Source organism: Piliocolobus tephrosceles, chromosome 12 (assembly GCF_002776525.5).
Source record: "Piliocolobus tephrosceles isolate RC106 chromosome 12, ASM277652v3, whole genome shotgun sequence".
Lineage (NCBI taxonomy): Eukaryota > Metazoa > Chordata > Mammalia > Primates > Cercopithecidae > Piliocolobus > Piliocolobus tephrosceles.
In genome coordinates, this window is record NC_045445.1 from 75,627,130 (window position 1) to 75,650,183 (window position 23,054).

Consider the following 23,054-nt stretch of genomic DNA (forward strand, 5'->3'; position numbering starts at 1 on the left):
AAACCTGCACGTTATGCACATGTACCCTAGAACTTAAAGTATAATAAAAAAAAAAAATGAGCAAATCTGGGTTTCACAGCTAATACATGGTGGAGCTAGGGCCAGCACTGACATCTTGTAATTCCTATACAACATTCTTTTACTCAAAGGAAGGTTATTTTTGTGGCTGACTGACACCCTAGAGAACTTAGGCTTTAATCAATTTATAAAACCATAAAATTACTTTGTTTATCAAATTAATCTTTAATACACTGAAAAATGCATTCATCTAACATTCATTCATTCACTGGACATCTTTTGTGCCTGGCACCAAGCCAGGCACAGGAATGTAAAGGTGGAAAAGGGTCTGTCCTCAACTTTAAAAGCTCAGGATCCTCTTGGATGTGCCTGTGAAACCCTGACTTGGGATGTGGCCATGTGCCATGTGCATGTGAGGTAAAGAAATGACAGATGAGGTGGTTTGTCTTTGAACAATGGCACAGAGACTGCTGGGAAGCACCCTGATTCTGGCTCAGGAGGCCTGAATTGAGGTGCAGCTTCTCATTCACCAGCTGTGTGACCTTGAGCAAGTCTTATCATTTCATCTGTAAAATGAGGGACAGAGTAGCCACACTGGTGTGGCTTTGAGGATTAAATGACATACATGTAATGCCCCTTGGATGATACCTATCACACAATAAATGTTAGTTACTTTCTCCCTTGTTGAAAAAAAAAAAGTCACCATTACCTCCATCTTCTCATTGTATAATCCATGGTATGTTTTTCACATCCAATTCACCCCATCGATAGTGGATGACCTCTCCTATGACAGTCAGTCTTTGGGCCACTTCTCTTTAATGAATCTGAAATTTTTCAGAATATTTTTTATTTTTACCTTTATATTTAGGTTCAGGGGTACATGTACAAGTTTGTTACATGGGTAAGTCATGTGTTGCTGAGGCTTGGTGTACAGATGATTTTGTCACCTGGGTAGTAAGCATAGCACCTGGTAAGTAGTTTTTTGACCCTTGTCCCCTCCCAAACTCCCCCCTCAAGTAGTATCCAGTGTCTATTGTTCCTATCTTTATGTCCATGTGTATTCAATGTGTAGCTCCCACTTATAAGTGAGAGCATGCATTATTTCTAAACTTGACACATTTCTAAGTCATTGCAGACAATCTCCCTAATTAAGGAAAAGCCTAGCTCTCACTGAAGGTCTTTGCCTACTTCCTCCATTACTGGTCCTCTCTTGTAGCAAAAGTTGAGGTAAGAGTAACTGGCTCCAGTCTAACTGGCTCCAATTCCTAGGCTTGGAGACCGTGAAGCAGGTTTCCTGACCACACACATCCAGAAGACTCTCTGTCACCTCATCTGCCAAAATTTCCTCCAACCCAGCCCACTTCCCCATCCATACCCATCTCCAGCTGAACTTAGGGGCAAACACTAAGCAGCAGGAAGTAAAGCTGGAGCTCATCATAATCATGACACCTCTCATTTGTAAAACTTTTTTGTTTTTCTGCTTTTTTCATTGAACCTTTATGTATATTTTCTCTTTTGGTCCTGTCAGGAGAGAAAGGCAAGAACTGCAAAAATTTATGTAAAGGAGCTCCCTCATCCATGCTAACCAGGTCCCACCCCCCCAAAAAAAAACACTTTAAAGCCCACAAATAGAGTCACACACACTCAATGTGCTTGAACCATGCTCAGAGATCCACACTGAATATAAATAAATATGTAGAGGTAGAAATAAATCTGCTTCCTCTTCATTAGAAACCAAAAAACCTGGGTTCTTCTCCCGACTTTGACACTTAGTTATATGAGCTTGTACTGATATTCTTTACCCCAAGCTAGGTATTAATTTTAACATCTGTCCTAACTTTGTGCTGTTCAATGCAGTAGCCACATTCACATGTGGCTGTACTACTGAGTGTCTGAAATGTGGCTAGTGCAATTAAAATACAGAATTATTTATTTATTGAATTAATTTACATTTAAATCTAAATAACCGGGTGTGGCTAGTGGTTACCACATGGCTAGTGGTGACAGCACAGAATAATGTACGGGGTAATGTAACATTACTTAGATGATCCGTACCATCTCTCCTAGGTGGTCTATGCTGTTTTGTTCACAGGGTTCATTCAACCTCATCCAGCACTCTCAGTTAGAGGGCCCTTACCTCACTAAAAATGACAATCCAGGGTTGTTTTATACCTATGGAATAGGCCCTGGGGCAGGAAAAAGGAAAGTTGTAATAGCCATATTTCCACAGCCAGCCTGATTTTTTTTTTTTTTATTGTCTCCATGTTTCTATAAGCTGGAACTAAAAGGTGAATCATGGCTATCCTAGTCTCTGTGAATGAGTGTGATAAAAGAAAAGCCTTAGACAAATTAAAGTTAATAGTTTAATTGAGCAAAGAACAATTTGTGAATCAGGCAGTCTCCGAACCAGAAAAGATTCAGAGAGACTCCAGCGCTGAGGTATGGTTGAACATTTATAGATAGGAAAAGGAAAGTGACGTAGAGCAAGTCAAAGTGAAATACACAAACAGCTGGATTGGTTACAGCTTGACGTTTTCCTTATTTGAACATGGTTGGAACAGGTGGTTACCTTCGTTTGGTCAACCTTAATGATTGACACAAGAGTAGGTTACAGTCTGTTTATACTTCTAGTTAGGTTGTAGTTCACTATGTACGGAGAAACCTTTAGGCTGAACTTAAAATATTTCCAGAAGACACCTTTAGACTAAAATTAATTTAACAAGCATATATGTCTGTATAGAGCTGGGCTTTGAGTATAGTCATGCTCTTTACCCTTCCAAAGTGCAATTAGTATTGGCTGTGAAAAAATTTCAATCCTGGAGAAAGAAAAAATAATCTTTTTGATTTTGTGGTAAAATAATGGCATCTTGAGAGAGCCTTTTTCTAGCCTGTTTTTTCATCTATAATACGAAAGGGTTGAACTAGATTTATTTATTCAACAAACCAAACAAGGCAATGAGCTAACAGCTGAGGACACGATGATGAATCAGACATGTCATACCCTCAGGAATTCAATTTAATATAAAGTCTGAACCAGATGATGATTTTTCATTACCTCTTTCAGCTCTGAGTCCACATAAGCTATGAATCCTGTCACTTACGTGTGAATACTGTTGCAACTGAAAATTATTTATCCTTCTACCCCAGTCTTAGTTCATTGAGACAGATTTCCCATCCAACTACGTGTTATCCCCCCTCTCCCTCACCACTCCCTATTTGGTCTTCCCTACCTCAATAAGAAAGTAAGAACTGAAGGAGTCTGGGAAAATGAGCAAGAGTAGAGAGACAGCAGCAGACAGGTATCATTCTGGGCACTTCAACCTTTCCTAAAGTGAAAGAGAATGTGAGAGTAGATAAGTAATGAAGATGGATGGATGGGAAGAGAAAAGATAAAGAGATGAAGAAAGGATACAAGGAGTCTGATGTCATTTATAGCAAATGTGGTGTAAATTGATCCAGCTGTACAAGGCAAAGACCCATTTGGGAATGGGTGGATCACTGCATTTCCCATTGCTCAGAAACACAGAATTAGCTAATGAAAGAAACAAGTAGGGGAGCACAAAGAAGAACCACAAGAAACACCCTCTCTGCCACAGCTATTTTGGTGCCAACTTGAAGCTCGAGGACTGAAGGGGGCCTGCCCCTCCACACCTGTGGGTATTTCTCGTCAGGTGGGATGAGAGACTGAGAAAAGAAATAAGACACAGAGACAAAGTATAGAGAAAGAACAGTGGGCCCAGGGGACAGGCACACTCAGCATGCGAGGACCTGCACCGGCGCTGGTCTCTGAGTTCCCTCAGTATTTATTGATCATTATTTTTACTATCTTGGTGAGGGGAGTGTAGCAGGGCAACAAGTGGGGAGAAGGTCAGCAGGAAAACATGTGAGCAAAGGAATCTGTATCATGAATAAATTTAAGGAAAGGTACTGTGCCTGGATGTGCACGTAGGCCAGATTTATGTTTCACTTTACACAAACACCTCAGTGTAGCAAAGAGTAACCGAGTAGTACTGCTGCCAGCATATCTTGCCTCCAGCCACAGGGCGGTTTTCTCCTATCTCAGAATAGAACCAATGGGAATGGCTGGCTTTAAACCGAGACATTCCATTACCAGGGAGGAGCAGGAGACAGAAGCCTTCCTCTTATCTCAACTGCAAACAGGCCTCCTTCTTTCACTACTACTCTTCAGCAGAGACCCTTTATGGGTGTCGATCTGGGGGATGGTAAGGTTTTTCCTTTCTCATGAGGCCATAACTCAAGGCTGCCTCAGTGGGGGAAAATCTTGGACAATACCCAGGCTTCCTTGGGCAGAGGTCCCTGCGGCTTTCCACAATGTATTGTGTCCCTGGTTAATCAAGAATGGAGAATGGTGATGACTTTTACCAAGCATACTGCCTGCAAACATATTGTTAACAAGGCACATCCTGCACAGCCCTAAATCCATTAAACTTTGATTCAATACAGCACATGTTTCTGTGAACACAGGGTTGGAGCTAAAGTTACAGGTTAACAGCATCTCAAAGCAGAAAAAATTTTTCTTGGTACAGATCAAAATGGAATTTCTTATGTCTTCCTTTTTGACATAGACACAGTAGCAATCTGATCTCTCTTTCTTATCCCCACAAAGGATCTAGTCCCTTTCTCTTTTCTTCATTTCTTAAGTATGAATTGCCCTTCCACTGTAGCTCAAAATGGCTATAACATTTCAGACTGGAGGAAAAGTGATAATTCACTCTTTGTCTCACTTATAAACTTTCCTATAGATCTTTGGGGATCCAAACTCAGTTGAAGAAATACTAGTTTGAATGTCAGTTTAGTCACTAAAACTCCCTAGGAGAGGATTAGAAAGTCTAGTCTTGAATCCAAATGTTATCATCCCTTCTAATGTGGCTGGATAGCCTTTTCCTCCAACTATCACCATCACCACCACAATCCAGAACTCTGTAAAAGAGAAAAAGATTCAAGGGACCTTAGAGCAATTGCCCCAGGTTGGTTGTGAGGTAATTCTGTACCTAAAGATACAAAGTTTGAGTAAATGACTTTGTTCCTATGGCAGGTAGCAAGCCAGAAGGCTACTGCTGGGCTCATATTTTACAAGTACATAAAACTAGTTGTTAGTTATGGGGCATGTTTATAAAGTGTTAAAATCAACGTATTTATGCCCATCTCCATATAGAATCTTCTTAATATAACTCAAGATAATTGATGTAACAAATTCACATCAGGGTCTTATCAATTTGGCTTTTAACAATGAAGTGCTTACCCAGGCTTCAATCAGCACATACCAGACTGCTATGTCCCTATTCTCCAGAAGCCATACTGAGCACCCCAGAGCTCTAACAACTAAGAGCCTAGCCAAAGGCCAAGAACACTTGCCTGATCCCCCAAATTTCCAACACAGGACCACTGACAGCAAGCCTAGTCATTCCAGATCATCTTCAGTGAGACAAAAAAAGAAAAAGAAACAGTTTTAATCCAATGGAGGCAATTTATTGTTATGAAGACTTCAGGAAACAAAACTCAAAAAGGAACCAGAAAGAAAAGGGCATTTTAGAATGTGGATAGAGCCACATGTGTCATTAAGGAGAGACAAGGAGAAACAGAGAGATGAAATTTACGTTGCTTAAGATCAAGTTTCACATAATGCCAGTTATATTAGCATATACTGGCATGATTATCTTTCCCCACCTACAAATAGTCTAATGACCTCACAGTCATAGAAATCAGAGAGAACTAAGCTGAAGAGAGAACACTCCCCCCTGCTTCCCATCTTAGAGAAGCACAATCATTTCCTGAGAATTCTATTCCTGAAACTAGGAAGAAAAGCTTATTTATACATACAGGCAACCTTCAAGTCTCCAGTTTCTATTCTTCCTTCCTCTCCGACCCTTCCCCTCCCCCACTTTGCACCAGAGAAGTCAGACTCCGGGAGTGCTTTAACAGTTTGAAGGCTAATCTGAAAGAGGAAGAAGAATCTGTATATCTGTATATATTGGCTAGTAAATGTGCCCTGCCCTCTCTCCTCTTAAAAATAGCAGCAACCCATCTTTGCAAAGAAGCTTGCCTATAGAGCAGGCACTCTGTGAATGGACTGTGCTTTTATGACCCTACAGAGTATCCAGATACTGTGCAGCTCACCGACAAGGATTAGTTGCAAGGACTGGTAGATCGAATTTACTGGAGACTTGGAGCTTGCTTCTGAGAACAAACGCAAAGGACAGTAAACTGTGGACCTTGAAGTTAGCAGGTAAGGAAACTCAGTATTCAGTACTAAGACCAGAACAGTATGTAGTAAAATGTTGCTGATGGTAAATTTTAGCAAATTCCCAGGAGTTTGGGGATAAGTTATCTGCCTTGCCTGCTTTAAGTTTGGGTGCTAGTATGAATTCTTTCTGCTATATTTCTTAGCCAGAGATCTGATTATATGATCAGTCTGTCAACAAATATTGCTCAGTGCTTCTGCTAGGGCTCGATGTGGCAATATACAGAGGAGACACACTCCACAAGCCTCTAGCACCTTTGCAATTAAGCCAGAAATGTAAGATACGTTTTCAAATCCCATTTTGAGGGTTCAGTGGAGTTACTCTAATGTAGTGGTATTTTCCTTCAATATGGAAAATAAATATGTAGTGATTACTGAAGGTAAACCAGTGGAGAGTAAAATTTTCATAAGGTAGTTTCACATTTATTATCCCACCCGAACCTTTCAACATCCTATAATTTAGACAAGGTAAGTGTTACTGTCCGTGTTTATGAATGAGAAAATAGACTCAGAGAGGCTAAAAAAATTCTTGAAACACACCGTACAACTAGAACGTAGCCAGTTCTGGCCAGAGACTGTAAAAATAAAGCTCTCTCAACTATAAATGAAGAGAAGAAAATTGCATAATCTATTTAGTAATTTAGACACATCTGGCGTAAACTAAGTTTACACAGAGCCAAAAATTCATACATTTTAATAAAATCTTTAGCCAGGAACATTTTTCTACTTAGCGGCAAAAAAGCTGTTTTCAAGAGAAAACAAATGGGTTGGTGAGCTCCACCTACTGAATTCAGTGGTTCTGCTTTCCAGTATTCTGATTATTTTGAAACCTAGAGAGAAGCTATGATACCATATGTCTAACAAATGATTATTTTAAAAGAAACTGTAACTAAATCTAAACTAGACTGTACACTATTTTAAATACAAAAAAATGTATTTTTACAATGCATTATAAAATATAAAGGACTGCATTACATTTAAAATACATTAGGAAAATTTGTTCCTAGACAATTTTAACTTTATTGCAAGAAGTCTTAATCATTCAAAAATGTTTTCTGTTGTTGTTTTACTATTAATGGCTTAATTAGAACTAAAAGCTATCTGTTTTTACATCATAAACAACCTCAAGTGCTATATTTACATTCATCCATAAATAAATAAAAATTATTTATTTTTAATAAAAAATTGTTCCCCTGTTCCCCTAAGTATTGACTACACCAGCCAATCAGGGTTCCTCCTAATAAAATAAGTCAGTTTGGGAGCCAGTAAGCACACAGAAAATGGTAGGTTAAGAAAAGTTTACAATTTGCTTTTAGACTTAATCTAGCATGTTAGTGTATTCCTAACCCAAAATCATCAATTCTCATTTTCCACTACCTTCCCTTAATGAAATTTTGATGCATTTAGAAACTATTTATCTGTCATGAAAGCAAGATTCTTCCACGGTATAGAAAATTATAAATTTGTATTTTCAGTATAATTGGCCAATAATAAAGGATAATAAAGGGAAGGTGCTGATTCTTAAGGTACATACCCAACCTTGTGAATTCGATACTGTGAATGGTAACTATCATAATCTCCCAAATAACATTGCCCTGTATGGACCTCTACTTTGGTCCATTTTGTTGTTCTCATGTTCTTAACACCTAACAGTGGCTGCTCTAAACTATCTTGCTGCATGGCTTTCAATGGGAGATAAACTGGGTAACTGGGATCACTGGGAGTTCACCCTAGCTTTGACATGTAAACAGCTGGGTGTTCTCTGGCAAGTTAACGGCTATTAGTATTTCTTGGTTCCTTTGTGTATCTAATTCAGTAATGAGCTGATAGGAATATTTTCTAAATCTCTTAAAATGATAAATATAAAATCTGAAAGCAATTTGAAAACACAAACCACTACCAGAAGGATTTTGTTTAAATTCCATTCATTCCAGTAGGATAAAACACATAACAAAACTGATTGCATGGGGAGAGAGTAGAGCTAAATACTTTCTACTCCCTAGACTGTATTTCTAGGTCAGGGACATCACTCTAAGTCTCAGCAACCTCATCCTACTCTTAGGACCTGTCAGTAGCATCAAACACTCTGGATTATAGTTGTCACTAGCCCTACAATACTTATGCACACCCTCAATGTGAACTCTAAAAGGAATAAAAATATTTAAGAGTAGTATTTAAGAAGTATTTCTGTGAAAGCACTATCCACTTTTTGTTGTTACTACTTTAACCAAGCCCATTGATTCTTAGGATTATATGCTAAGGATTAAAATAGTTTTTTGCACCAAGTTTTGAATGCAACACAATATCCCACTACTCTTTCATAAAACCACTTGTTCAATCACAGATTTGGTTATAATACAAATCATGTTTCTAAAATATGTATGTGTAGTTGTGTGTGTGTGTGCGTGTGTGTGTGTGTGTCTAAAATAAAAAGACCTAAAGTCACTTTTATCTCTCACTCCAGTGTTATTTGCGTTTCAGGCCACATGAACACCTATGTGGTATGATTTAAGGGTCAGTGAGAAAAGTTTTCCCAGTTCAATCAGATATGAACAACATGTTGAAAGATATATTTATATCAGTCAACCCTACAAAAGATAGATTAGTCAGTATGCCAATTTGTTGCTTTGCAGTGCAGAAATAAAACTGTTGACTGGGTGTAGTGGCTCACACCTGTAATCCCAGCACTTTGGGAGGCCGAGGTGGGCGGATCACAAAGCCAAGAGATTGAGACCATCCTGGCCAATATGGTGAAACCCCATCTCTACTAAAAATACAAAAATTACCTGGACGTGGTGGTGCCTGTCTGTAGTCCCAGCTACTCAGGAGGCTGAGACAGGAGAATCGCTTGAACCCGGGTGGCAGAGATTGCAGTGAGCCAAGATAGAGGCCCTGTACTGGAGCCTAGCGACAGAGGGAGACTCTGTCTAAAAAAACAAAAAACAAAAAACTGCTAAGAAGCCTGACAGAAGAGGCAATAAAGTCATTCCTTTATCTAATTTGATTAGCTAAATCCAGACATCTTAGGTCCATTAATTCATGTTACAATCAAGGTGCTAAAACACCCTCAGATGACAATTACTTTTGCCTTTAATTAAGAATTCTTTATGGATTAGTAGAAAAGGCCACTGTATAAATTCTTCTATACTGCTGCTTCATTCTGTCTCATCCCACTCTATCTCATCATGACATGACCTCTCCTTTCTTTGTGCCCCACAGTCCTTCTTCTAGACTGGGGATGGGGGGTACATAGGGAAGCAAAGAGAAAGAAAAATATTTTAAATTTGGGGGATAGAAAGAGGTCCTTATAGAAATAGAGGAAAAGAGACAGGAGAGTAAACATAAACCCTTGGACATTTAACACATAGTTGATTTTCCTTTTGATGAATAAAATGTCATTATCTTATTTAGAGTGCTTTCAGAATCAATACAACCCAGACATTTGAGCTCCTACTTAAATGTAACTGATAGAAAAGAAACAGGAGTTCAGATCTAGACTTAGGGTCCTTGAGCTAAAGAAAAAATAGGAGACATTTGGACATTGTTTTATTTTTCATCAATCCCTTTTCCCTAAAAGGGAAAGAAAAATCCAGTTTTGAATAGCATTTCAAGATGTCTAAAGTATAAGATTTGTTAATATTTCTCATAAATTTCACATTAACAGTGTTTGTTTCTAGAAATGGTTGTCTTTGTGTTGTCATGGATTCAACAAGCTAAGCGGAATTGAGCTAATAATAACAACACTCAAACATCTCAGATATGTCTTACATACTTATTCCAAAGTTCCTAGGAAATGTTCAGGCCTCAGAAGGTAATAAAGCTTCTTTTCATTCCAAATTGGTCACCATTTGTGGTTGATCTGAATTTGAATTCTTACTTAAGACAAAGGGCCTTAAATAAAAAGCAATCTCATAGAGAACAATTATTTGGCAAGAACCAGACATCTAAATGCCAAGATGATAGATGATAGAAGCAGGCCTGAGTTAGCTAAGAGCAATGACCTCAGAACATCAGAGGATTCCAAGCTGCTAGGAATTAGGTAGAGAGTTATAGAGGTATTCCTGGAAAAAGGCCCTCTAGTTAGTGCTTTACAAGAAGTTCAAAAGTATGTATGTAAGTTGCAACACATTTCTATCACCCAAACTAGGGGTGAAAGTATCCTGCACTATATATACACTGTCGCACACACTCATGCACTCCTCTAGATCTCTATTGTCTTTTGGTAACTTTCATTTCCCTTAAGGTCTGGTCTTATGCATCCTTTTAATCTGATTACACAGGATAAAGCATTTTTGGCACAGTACAATGGAAGGAGACACACTGTCACTAGTTCTGAATGCCACAGTCCAAGGTCCTTTTTGGTTGGACAGTGTCATATGTTTAGATTCCAACTGTCTGACAACAGAATGGCCTGAATTGATGGGTTTGACATTCTCCTCTTAAGGAGAATAAGAGACTACAGAAGAAACACCTGAGAACTGTCAGCAACAAAGTATCAGTCCCCCCATAGTTTTAAATACCAATGAGAATACATATCCTTGGAAATGTATTCCCAAAAAGCATATCTCTGTGAGCAGCACATCCCTGGAAATACAAAGTAAGAAAGCTACTTATTGTAATGATAGGGCTAAAGTGATCACAGACAGAAGGGTCATTCTGCCCTCCTCCCCCAAATCCTTCACTACGACGGGAGAAAGTCACTGGGATCATTAGTATAGCCTGGTGGTTTGTAGATTAAATCTCCATAGAGAATGAGTAGCTTTACTCTAGTCAATCAATAAACAATCAGTCAATAAACATCAATTACACATTTTCCTATGTGCAAAGAGAGATATGACTGTGGGGTGGTGTGGTCAAAGTAGGTGAGCCTTATATGAATGAGAAAGAGAATAATAAAAATTTAAATTTTAAAGAGCTTTGTAATTTACAAAACACTCATATTTGTTGACTCTCCTATTCATTCAGATATTGATTCAACAAACATTAATGAGTGCCTACTGTATCAAAAGATTAATACAGCATTGTCCCTAACCTCCCTGAGCTCAGACTTACAGGATGGCACAACCAACTTTTTTTCATTTGACAGTAGTAGGCTACATGGAGAGGAGGAAAGAGGGCACTGGGGAGTTGGTCAAATAAAAACAGGGCTCCACTGAGCTGCACCCTCTTAAAATATGTTTTCTGCATCCTGCCACTGCTCAGCAACAGAAGAGGAAGTATCAGTTTTAGGAAGCCTGAGTCCCAGCCTCCCCACTTCCTCTTCTGCTCTGGCCCTGCCTTCATCACCCCACTCCTGTTGGCAGTCCTCCAACACATACAGACTATCCGTTGCATGCTAGTATTTACTAGAAAGGTAAAGGAAATCTTGGCAGGCATATAACTTAATAGAATCATAAAAGTACATCCAGATACTGATTTAATCATATTGTCTCTGCTGTTGGTTCAATCCAAAAATACCCATCAGTCTCATTCAAACCCAATAATCAAACATATCCTTGAGTCTTTGGATTTCCATTAGTCTCTGACCTATGGCACTTTTGAACTCTCCTCCAGCCCCACCAGACCATTTATTCCTTTTTTTTTTTTTTTTTTTTTTTTTGAGACAGAGTTTGACTCTTGTTGCCCAAGCTGGAGTGCAATGGCGAAATCTCGGCTTACCGCAGCCTCCACCTCCTTGGTTCAAGAGATTCTCCTGCCTCAGCCTCCTGAGAAGCTGGGATTATAGGCATGTGCCACCATGCCTGGCTAATTTTGTATTTTTAGTAGAGAGAGACAGGGTTTCTCCATGTTGGTCAGGCTGGTCTCAAACTCCTGGCCTCAGGTGATTCACCCACCTTTGTCACCCAAAGTGCTGGGATTACAGGCATGAGCCACTATTATGCCTTCTTTGCTTTAAGATCTTTGCCTCCCTTTCTGCCCAAATGTGTAGATTCAATCTGCTCCACCCTCTTTCCTTTCTTCTCTGGTGATTTGTAAAGTGTCCATCCATGAGCCATGGTCCCCTGCACTCTGTGAATTTCAGGTTTCTTTTAAATAGATTCTACCCTGCTCGATGTATCCACATTTTACTATCACTTTACATCATTATTTAGATTCTTGTATAACAGCACCTGCGCTTACACACACACAGACATACACACAGAGAGAGAGAGAGAGAGAGAGAGAGAAACATGCTCCTTCCTCTGATCCTAGACATCCACCCTGGAAAATTAGATACTCTATTACTCAACAGCTCTTAAAACCACACAGTTACTCTTCAAAGTTGCCCAATTCGGAGAGGAAAAGAGCAAAAAATGAATAAAGCAATTCACTGCCACTAATGAGCTACGAGCTTATTGTCTAAAAGGGTGTGACAGGCATGTAAGCAAAAAGAGTAATTACACACTGTAATAAATGAAAGAATAGAACTATGCACATGGGAGTATTCATAGAGAGTGATAACTTTAACCTAAATCTTGAAGTGTAAGTAGAAATTTGCCAGGTTCACCTCTTGATTATTTAAGTGTGAAAGAGGATGCATAGATCACCGTCAAGTAGCTAAGGCATAATGAGATAAGGATGCTGAACTAAGTCATTAAAAAAGAAAGAAAGAAAAGAAAAAAAAGAAAGAAAGAAAGAAAGAAAGAAAGAAAGAAAGAAAGAAAGAAAGAAAGAAAGAAAGAAAGAAAGAAAGAAAGAAAGAGAAAGAAAGAAAGAGAGAAAGAGAGAGAGAGAGGCAGGGAGGGAGGAAGGAAGGAAGGAAGGAAGGAAGGAAGGAAGGAAGGAAGGAAGGAAGGAAGAAAGGAAGGAAAGAGAGAGAGAGAGGGAGGGAGGGAGGGTCAGGAGGCATTGCAAAATAAGAATCAACAGGACTTGATGAGGGATAAAATAAGGATAGGGTGGAGTCAAAGATGACTGCCAGGTCCTATACCTGACTGACTGGAAGACTATTACTGTCATTGAAGAAACAGAAACATAAGATGGGGAAGTTAATGTTGAAGAGAAGGTTGTATTTGTCTGAAAATATGTTTGAAATTTTTTAAAAGACAAGATATCCAAGTAGAGCAATCTAATAAGCAGCTGAAAATGAGAGACTAAAGTTTAGGTAAGTCATTTGTGGCTGTGGTGGACAGAGATTTGAGTCATGTGCGTGAAAGTTTTCTTTTTATTTTTAACTTCTTCTTAAGTTCAGGGGTACATGTGCAGGATGTGCAGGTTTGTTACATAGGTAAATATGTGTCATGGGGTTCGTTGTACAGATTATTTTGTCACCAATGTATTAAGCCTAATATCCCTTAGTTATTTTTCCTGATCCTCTCCCTCTTCCCACCCTCCTACCTCCAATAGGCCCCAGTGTGTGTTGTTCCCTTTTATATATCAATGAGTTATCATCATTTAGCTCCCACTTATAAGTGAGAACATGCGGTATTTGATTTTCTGTTCCGGCATTAGTTTGCTAAGGATAGTGGGCTCCAGTTCCATCCATGTCCCTACAAAGGACATAATCTCATTCCTTTTTGTGGCTTCATAGTATTCTATGGTGTATATGTCACACATTTTCTTTATTCACTCTATCATTGATGGGCATTTAGGTTGATTCCACATCTTTGCTATAGTGAATAGTGCTGCAATGAACATATGCATGCATGTGTCTTTATAATAGAAAAATTTATATTCCTTCAGGTATATACCCAGTAATGGGGTTACTGGGTTGAATGGTATTTCTGTCTCTAGGTCTTTTAAATTTAATTTTAATAGTATTGGGGGAACAGGTGGTTTCTGGTTACATTGATAAGTTATTTGGTGACGATTTCTGACATTTCAGTGCTCCCATCACCCAAGCAGTGTACACGGTGCCCAATGTGTAGTCTTTTATCCCTCACTCCCTTCTCCCCCTTCCCTGAGTCCCCAAAGTCCATTATATCATTCTTACGTCTTTGCATCCTCATAGCTTAGCTCCCACATATAAGTGAGAATATATAAATGTTTGGTTTTTCATTCCTGAGCTAGTTCACTTAGAATAATGGTCTTCAACTCTATCCAGATTGATGCAAATGCCATAATTTCATTTATTTTTATGGCTAAGTAGTATTCCATGGTGTAGATACACATTTTTATACAGTCATTGATTGATGGGCATTTAGGCTGGTTCCATATTTTTGCACTTGTGAGTTGTGCTGCGATAAACATGTATGTGCATGTGTCTTTTTCATATAATGACTTCTTTTCCTTTGGGTAGAAACCCAATAGTAGTATTTCTGGATCAAATGACAGTTCTACTTTTAGTTCTTTAAGTAATCTCCATACTGTTTTCCATAGTAGTTGTACTAGTTTACATTCCCTCCAGCAGCATAAAAGTGTTCCCTTTTCACCACACCCATGCCAACATCTATTATTTTTTAATTTTTTAATTAATTCTTGTAGGAGTAAGGTACTATTTCATTGTGGTTTTAATTTGCATTTCCCAGATAATTAGTGATGTTGAGTATTTTGTCATATGTTTGTTGGTCATTTATATATCTTCTTTTGAGAATTGTCTATACATGTCCCTTTTCCACTTTGTGATAGGATTATTTGTTTTCTTCTTGCTGATTTATTTGAGTTGTTGTAGACTCTGGATACTAGTTGTTTGTCAGATGCATAGTTCACAAATATTTTCTCCCATTCTGTGGGTTGTCTGTTTACTCTACTAATTATTTCTTTTGCTGTGCAGAATTATTTTAGTTTAATTAAGTCTTATCTATTTATTTTTGTTTTTGTTGCATTTGCTTTTGGGTTCTTGGTCATGAAGTCTGCCTTAGCCCTCATCTAGAAGAATTTTTCCAATGTTATTTTCTAGAGTTTTTATGGTTTCAGGTCTTAGATTTAAGTCTTTGATCCATCTTCAGTCGATTTTTTGTGTAAAGTGAAAGATAAGGATCCAGTTTCATTCTTCTACTTGTGGCTTGCCAATTATTTCAGCACCATTTGCTGAATAGGATGTCCTTTCCCAGTTTATGTTTTTGTTTGCTTTGTTGAAGATCAGTTGAATGTAAATATTTGGCTTTATTTGGGGGTTCTATATTCTGTTCCATTGGTCTACATGTTTATTTTTATGCCAGTACCATGCTGTTTTGGTAACTATAGTCTTGCAGTATTGTTTGAATTTGGGCAATGTAATGCCTTCAGATTTATCCTTTCTGTTTAGTCTTGCTTTGGCTATGCAGGTTCTTTTTTGGTTACATATAAATTTTTGGATTCTTTTTCTAGTTCTGTGAATAATGATTATGGTACTTTGACAGGAATTGTGTTATATCTGTAGATTGCTTTTGGCACTGTGGTCATTTTCACAATATTGATTCTACCCATCCATAAGCATGGGATGTGTTTCCATTTGTCTGTATTATCTATGATTTCTCTCAGCAGTGTTTTGTAGTTTTCCTTATAGAGATCCTTCACCTCCTTGGTTAGGTAGATTTCTAAGTATTTAATTTTTGCTGCTGTTGCAAAAGGGATTGAGTTCTTGATTTGATTCTCAGTTTGGTCATTGTTGGTGAATAGCAGCACTACTGATTTGTGTACATTGATTTTGTATCCTGAAACTTTACTGAATTCGTTTATCAGATCTAGGAATTTTTGGATGAGTCTTTAGGGTTTTCTAGGTATACAATAATATCATCAGTTAATGGCGACACTTTGACTTCCTCTTTACCAATTTGGATGTCTTTTATTTCTTTCTCTTGTCTGATTGCTCTGTCTAGGATTTCTAGTACTCTGTTAAATAGAAGTGGTGAAAGTGGGCATCCTTTTCTTGTTCCAGTTCTAAGGGGGGATGCTTTCAAATTTTGCCATTCAGTATAATGTTGGCTGTGAGTTTGTCATAGGTAGCTTTTAGTATCTTAAGGTATGTCCCTTCTATGCCAATTTTGCTAAGGGTTTTCATTCCTAAATGAATGCTGTATTTTGTCAAATGTTTTTTCTGTATCTATTGAGATAATTATATGATTTTTGTTTTTAATTCTGTTTATATGATATATCACGTTTATTGATTTGTGTATGTTAAACCATCCCTGCACCCCTGATATGAAACTCACTTGATCATGCTGTATTTTCTTTTTGATATGCTGTTGGATTCGGTTAGCTAGTATTTTGTTGAGGATTTTTGCATGTATGTTCATTAGGGATATTGGTCTGTAGTTTTCTTTTCTTATTATGTCCTTTCCTGGTTTTGATAGTAGAATGATACTGGCTTCGTAGAGTGATTTAGGGAGCACTTTCTCTTTCTCTATCTTTTAGAATCATTTCAGCAGGATTGGTACCAATTCTCCTTGAAATTTCTGGTAGAATTCATCTGTGAATCCATCTGGTTCTGGACAATTTTTGTTAGCAATATTTTTATTACTGTTTCAATCTCCCTACTTGTTATTGGTCTGTTCAGAGTTTCTATTTCTTTCCGATGTAATCTAGGAGGGTTGCATATTTCCAGAAATGTATCTATATCCTCTAGATTTTCTAGTTTGTATGTATAAATGTGTTCACAGTAGCCTTGAATTTTTTTTTCTTTTTCTTTTTTTTTTTTTTTTTTTTTTGCATTTCTGTGGTATTGGTTGTAATATCTCCCATTTCATTTTTAGTTGAGTTTATTTGGATCTTGTCTCTACTTTTCATGATTAATCTTGCTAATGCTCTATTAATTTTGTTTATCTTCGTGAAGAACCAGCTTTTTATTTAATTGATCTTTTGGGGATTTTTGTTCCAATTTTATTTAGTTCTGCTCTGATCTTTGTTATTTCTTTTCTTCTGCTGGGTTTGGGTTTGGTTTGTTCTTGTTTCTCTAGTTCCTTGACATGTAATCTTAGATTGTCTCTTTGTGCTCTTTCAGATATTTTGATGTAGGCATTTAATGCCATAAGCTTTCCTCTTAGCACTGCTTTCTCTATATCTGCAAAGCTCTGATAAGTTGTGGCACTATTATTCTGTTCAAATAATTTTTTAATTTCCATCTTGATTTCATTGTTTACCCAAAGATTCTTCAACAGCAGATTATTTAATTTCCATATATTTGTATAGTTTGGAAGGTTCCTCTTGGAGTTAATTTTCAGTTTTATTCTACTGTAGTCTGAGAGGATACTTGATATGTTTTGATTTTCTTAAATTTTTTGAGACTTGTTTTGTAGCCTATAATATGGTCTCTCTTGGAAAATGTTTCATGTACTGTTGATAAGAATGTATATTCTGCAGTTGTTGAGTAGAATGTTCTGTAAATATTTCTTAAGTCTATTTGTTCTGGTGTATAGTTCAAGTCCATTGTTTCTGTGTTGACTTTCTGTCTTAATGACATGTCTAGTGCTGTCAGTGGAGTATTGAAGTTCCCCACTATTATTATGTTGCCATCTATCTCATTTCTTAGGCCTATTAGTAATTGTTTTATGAGGTTGGGAGCTCCAATGTTAGAAGCATATATATTTACGATTGTGATATTTTTCTGTTGCACTATTTTATCATTATATAGGGTCCCTCTTTGCCTTTTTTATTTTTACTGATATTGATTTAAAATCTGATTTGTCAAACATAAGCCTAGCCACTCCTGCTGGCTTTTGGTTTCCATTTGCATGGAATATTTTTCCACTCCTTTACCTTAAGTTTATGTGAGTATTAATATTTAGGCGTTAGATGAGTATCTTGGAGACAGCATACACTTGGTTGGTGGACTTTTATCCATTCTGCCATTCTGTATCTTTTAATTGGGGCATTTATGCCTTTTACATTCAATATTAATATGGAGATGTGAGGTACTGTTCCATTCATCATGCTAACCTGTTGCCTAAATACCTTGTTTTGTTTTTTGTTTTTTTTTTTCATTTTGTTAGTGTTTTATAGGCCCTCTGAAATTTATGCTTTAAGGAGGTTCTGTTTTGATGTATTTTGAGGTTTTGTTTTAACATTTAGAACTTCTTTTAGCATTTCTTGTAGTGCTTGGTAGTGGAGAGTTCTCTCAGCATTTGTTTATCTGAAAACCACTTTATATCTCCTTCATTTATGAAGTTGAGGTTTGCTGGATACAAAATTTATGGCTGAAAATATTTTTTTTCAAGGAGGCTAAAGATAGGACCCCAATCCTTTGTGGTTATAAGGTTTATGCTGAGAAATCTGCTGTTAATTTGATAGGCTTTCCTTCATAGGTTACCTAATGTGATGATCTTTTTGCAATTAACTTCCCAGGAGTTCTTTGAGCTCCTTGTATTTGGATGTCTAGATCTCTAGCAAGACCAGGGAAATTTTCCTCAATTATATCCTCAAATAAAATTTCCAAACTTTTAGATTTCTCTTCTTCCTCAGGAATACCAATTTAACATAACCTCAAATTTCATGAGGCTTTGTTCATTTTTTTATTCTTTTTTCTTCGTCTTAGTCTGATTCATTAATTCAAAAGCTGTGTCTTCGAGCTCTAAAGTTCTTTCTTCTACTTGTTCTAGCATATTGTTGAAACTTTCCACTGCATTTTGTATTTCTCTAAATGTGTCTTTCATTTCCAAAAGTTGTGATTGTATTTTCTTTAAGATATCTATTTCTCTGGAGAATTTTTTATTCATATCCTGTTTTTTTTTTTTTAATTTAAGTTGATTTTCACTTTTCTCTGGTATCTCCTTGCATTGCTTAATAATCAATCTTCTGAATTCTTTATCTGGCAATTCAGAGATTTCTTCTTGCTTTGGATCTATTGCTGCAGAACTAGTGTGAACTTTTGGGGGTGTTATAGAACTCTGTTTTGTCATATTACCAGAATTACTTTTCTGATTTCTTCTCATCTGGATAGACTGTTTCTTAAAATTGTTATTGAATTTATTTTTTATTGAACTGTGGTTTTTTGGATTTTTGGGGTTTTGTCCCTCTTAAGGATCTGACTTCAATGTTTACTTTAGCCTAATTTGCTTTTTGATGCTTACTCTGTATGAGATCCTTAGTTATAGTGTCTTTGTGCATTGGCTTTTCCTGATGCTGGTTGTAGTAGTTAGATTCTTGGTGTGTGGTCAAATTTACTGTCTCCTATGGAGTCAAAATGGCAGGGATCTCTCAAAGCTTATCGTATTCTCTCATGATATACACTTTATTTATTCATTTAATTTTTTCCACGTGTTTTATTTACTGAGTTGATGATTCAGGTTTCAGGCCAGTCAAGGAGATAACCTTGGGTAGGCACCAGTTGTGGCTAAGGCAAGCAGGTAGATGTAATATCCAACAGTGGGCCAAGGTCTCAGCCTTGATGAAGGTGTCTGGGGGAGCTCTCAATTAGATGTGCTAAGGTTTTATCATGGTGAAGAGTGGGAGCTACCTTACCTCTTCTGCTAGGTCTTCAGGAAAGCTATTCACCTCGCAACCTTACTCCTGTTCTAGTGTTTCAGTTATTCCGATCAGACATGCATTTCCTTTCATTTATAGAAATGTTGATATTTCAAGTAGGAAGGAATAGTGACTGCCTCTTGTGCAGGCCTGAATCTGGAGTGTGCTCCTTCTGTGGGGCTGTGCCCAACCTGGATTTTTCCAGAAAGGTTGTCTATAGGTGCCTCCACACTGCATTCCTGTGGGGGAAGCCCCAGCTGTGTCTGCAGTGGAGTGCCAGAGGGGAACAAGAACCCCTTCTCCAAGTCCCTTCATGATCACAGAGATTACCAGCCTGTTGGGGTATAAGTGCAGACTTCCCCTACTGCACCCAGCACTGCAATTGTGCCTCTGCTGTGAGAAACTACCCACCAGTGGAAAGATCTGAACTCAAGTCCTGCTGTTCAGATTCTTTTGCACCACAAGGTGATCCATTGATGTGGTGTTCTCTCCCTTCCCCTAGGAATGGGGCTTTATGAGAGCCAAATTGCAGAGATTGTTATTGCTCTTCTGGGTCTTTCCACCCAGTAGAGATACCAAGCTCTGGGGTGGTGCTGGGAAATATCTGCAAAGAGTCCTGTGAGGTTATCTGTCTTCAGGTCTCCCAACCATGGATACCAGCACCTGCTGTGGTTGAGGTGGCAGGGGAGTGAATTAGACTCTGTGAGAGTCCTTGGTGTAGATATGATTAGTGTGATAGCTTTCTCAAATGCTGGTTATGCTAGCAGTGAAGTTGTACAGTGAACAGACTCAAGACCTCTAGTTAGCCAGGACATTGCAGGTGGTGATATTTTCTGTTGTTTTCTTCTTCCCAGGAGCAGGGTTATTCTGCCACGTGTTCCTGTAATGGCCTGAATTGGTTGGCCTCCAGCCAGGAGGTGGTGCTTGCAAGAGAGCACCAGCTGTGGCATTAGCAGTGAGATATAAGCTTGCCCTATGTTGGCTGTGGGAAATATTCTCATTACTCAGGTGATGGGCAAGTCCATAAAGCTCCCAAGAGTGTATGTCTTTTGTGTTCATCTACCAGGGCAGGTAGAGAAATACCATCAGCTAGGGGTAGGCTTAGGTGGGTGTGAGCTCAGACTCTCCTTGGGCAGGGCTTGCCAAAGCCTCCGTGAGGAATGGGAATGTGGTTCTCAGGCCAACAGGATTATGTTCCAGAGGGGATTATAGCTGCTTTGATTGTGCCATATAGTTCACCAAAGAAGTGGGGGATAGCTGGTAGTGAAAGGCCTCACCCACCTCCCACACAGTTGGCAAGGCCAGCCTCGCTCCCATAGTGCTTCACTAATGGTGCCAAGCTTAGATCCAGGCAGCTTGCTTGTGCAGAACTCAGAACTTGTCCAAGACCATAAACTTCCCCGCTGAGCAAGCAAACTTGGCATTCAGGTCTCACCCCTCCCTATCTGCCCACAATGTTAGCTGTGGCTCCTGCATTCATATCTTCAGCAGTTCCCATTTGCTCCCTGGCTTCTGCTCAAGAAAGTTAGTGCCCAGTTGGAATTGTTGCAAAATTCAGTTGGAAACTTCTTACACCCTATGACTCCTCCCTAATTCCACTGGGTGCCTTTCCCAAAGGCCCCTGTGAGATATAGTCAGGGATGGCTTCACTGGGCTCAAGCTGGATAATGGGAGTGCCTACAAGGCTCTTCCCACTACTGCTTTTACTTTTATATTTCACATGGCACCCTAAATCCATTCCAGTTCTAGGTAAGGTTAAATCCTCTTGTGATCTGGACTTTCAGATTCCCCAGTGGGGATGTCTGTTTAGAGGCAGGTTTTCACACAATCACACTTTGGGAACTCACAGTTTTTCACCTAACTCACGGAATCTGTAGTGGCATGCCAGTTCCTTCAAAGGATCTGTGAATTATTCTGGTTTTCCCAGTATGTTCCTGCAGTGGTTCTTGGAGCAAAAGTTTGTGGTGTGAGTCTCCGTACACTGTTCTGTCCATCCAAGTGAGATATGCACATTAGCCCTGTTTTCTATCTACAATCTTCTTTGAAAGTTATCTTTTTAAACCAGGAAAGTTGATAACTATTCCAAGGGAAAGATAGAAGCAAATAACTGAGGACCAACTCTTGACCTTTTACAGATTTTGTCTGCAGTGATTACCTCAGTTGACTCTGAAAAATGTCATTAATGAAGGGAAATCAAAAGGAAGAGTGAGAATGGGGGTGGCAGTATGGTAGTAGAACTGGTCTGATGGCCATAATGCCTGGGTTCTACTCCCAGCCCTAGCTATGTGCTCTTAAAGAAGTCATTACCACTACAATCCCATCACCAGGTTTTGAATCTTGCTTTTTCACACGTTAAAAGTCTATTGGTACAAGATCTCAAAGGTCCCTTCTGGCTCAAACTGGCAACTATCCTTAGAATAACAAATGGCATGTTCTACTGACATGAGGTAAAAATATAATGTTCTCTGTAAAGAAAGACATAGAATCTCACTAGTCATTTATTGTTTTCCTGCTGTACTTGAAAATTACTATGCAAAGCGCTATAGAGAGAAAATGAGAAAGTGTAAGAGAAAGTAAAATACTTGAATGAGAAGGTGTGTAGACAAAATTCCTCCTTACAAGGAATTTGAAATCTAGTTGAACCTACTGGTCTTACTTTCAGCTGATTCCCAGTAAATCATAATTCAGCTTTTAAACATAGCTATAACTTTTGTTGGATGAGGAACAAACAGCTTAAATTTTGCTCTTGTATGAAGTTGTGCTCATTAATTTTTGCTTTGGTAGAATGTTCTGAAAAAAGAATTCTCTTACTTTTTCAAGAATTACACCAAAAGAAAGAAAAGAAAATAATATAATAAATGACATATATGTCTAATGTGCCTCAATAAAGCAATCCTGATATGAGTTAGTCTGATTAAACACATTTATTTGGCACCAAGTATAATGTTCCTTCCTAAGTTCTGCAGAAATTGTACATATTAATTAGATCTGACCTTGATTCTCTTAAAAGTCTATAATTCAGAGGTAAAGATGAGGTAAATACACAAATTACTATTTTTTAATTTTTTAATTTTTAATTTTTTGTGGGTACATACTAGGTGTATATATTTATCGAATATATGAGATGTTTTGACACAGGCATAAAATGCAGAATAATCACATCATGAAGAATAAGGTATTCATTCCCTCAAAAACTTACCTTTTGTGTTACAAACAATCAAATTACAGTCATTTAGAGTTTTTTTTAATGTGCATTAAATTATTATTGACTACAGTCACCCTACTGTGCTATCAAATCATAGGTATTATTCCTACTTTCTAATTTTTGGTATCCATTAACCATCTCCACAGCCCCCAGACCTTCCTACTACCCCTCTCAGTCTCTGGTAACTGTCTTATATGGTTTGGCTTTGTGTCCCTACCCAAATCTCATCTTGAAATGGAATCCCCAACGGTCAAGGGAGGGACCTGGTGG

At 38.1% G+C, this 23,054-nt stretch overlaps 1 protein-coding gene across 2 annotated transcripts in view; it reads left to right on the plus strand.

Annotated features, from left to right (window-relative positions):
* The first annotated feature begins 5,750 nt into the window (after positions 1 to 5,750).
* The window catches only part of CYSLTR1 (cysteinyl leukotriene receptor 1), a 90,039-nt gene continuing 72,735 nt past the window's right edge, over positions 5,751 to 23,054 (plus strand). For both annotated transcript variants that reach the window (XM_023202317.2, XM_023202318.2), the window contains exon 1: positions 5,751 to 6,265. The gene's annotated coding sequence lies outside the window, so the exon portion shown is untranslated. The remainder of the gene's footprint in view (positions 6,266 to 23,054) is intronic.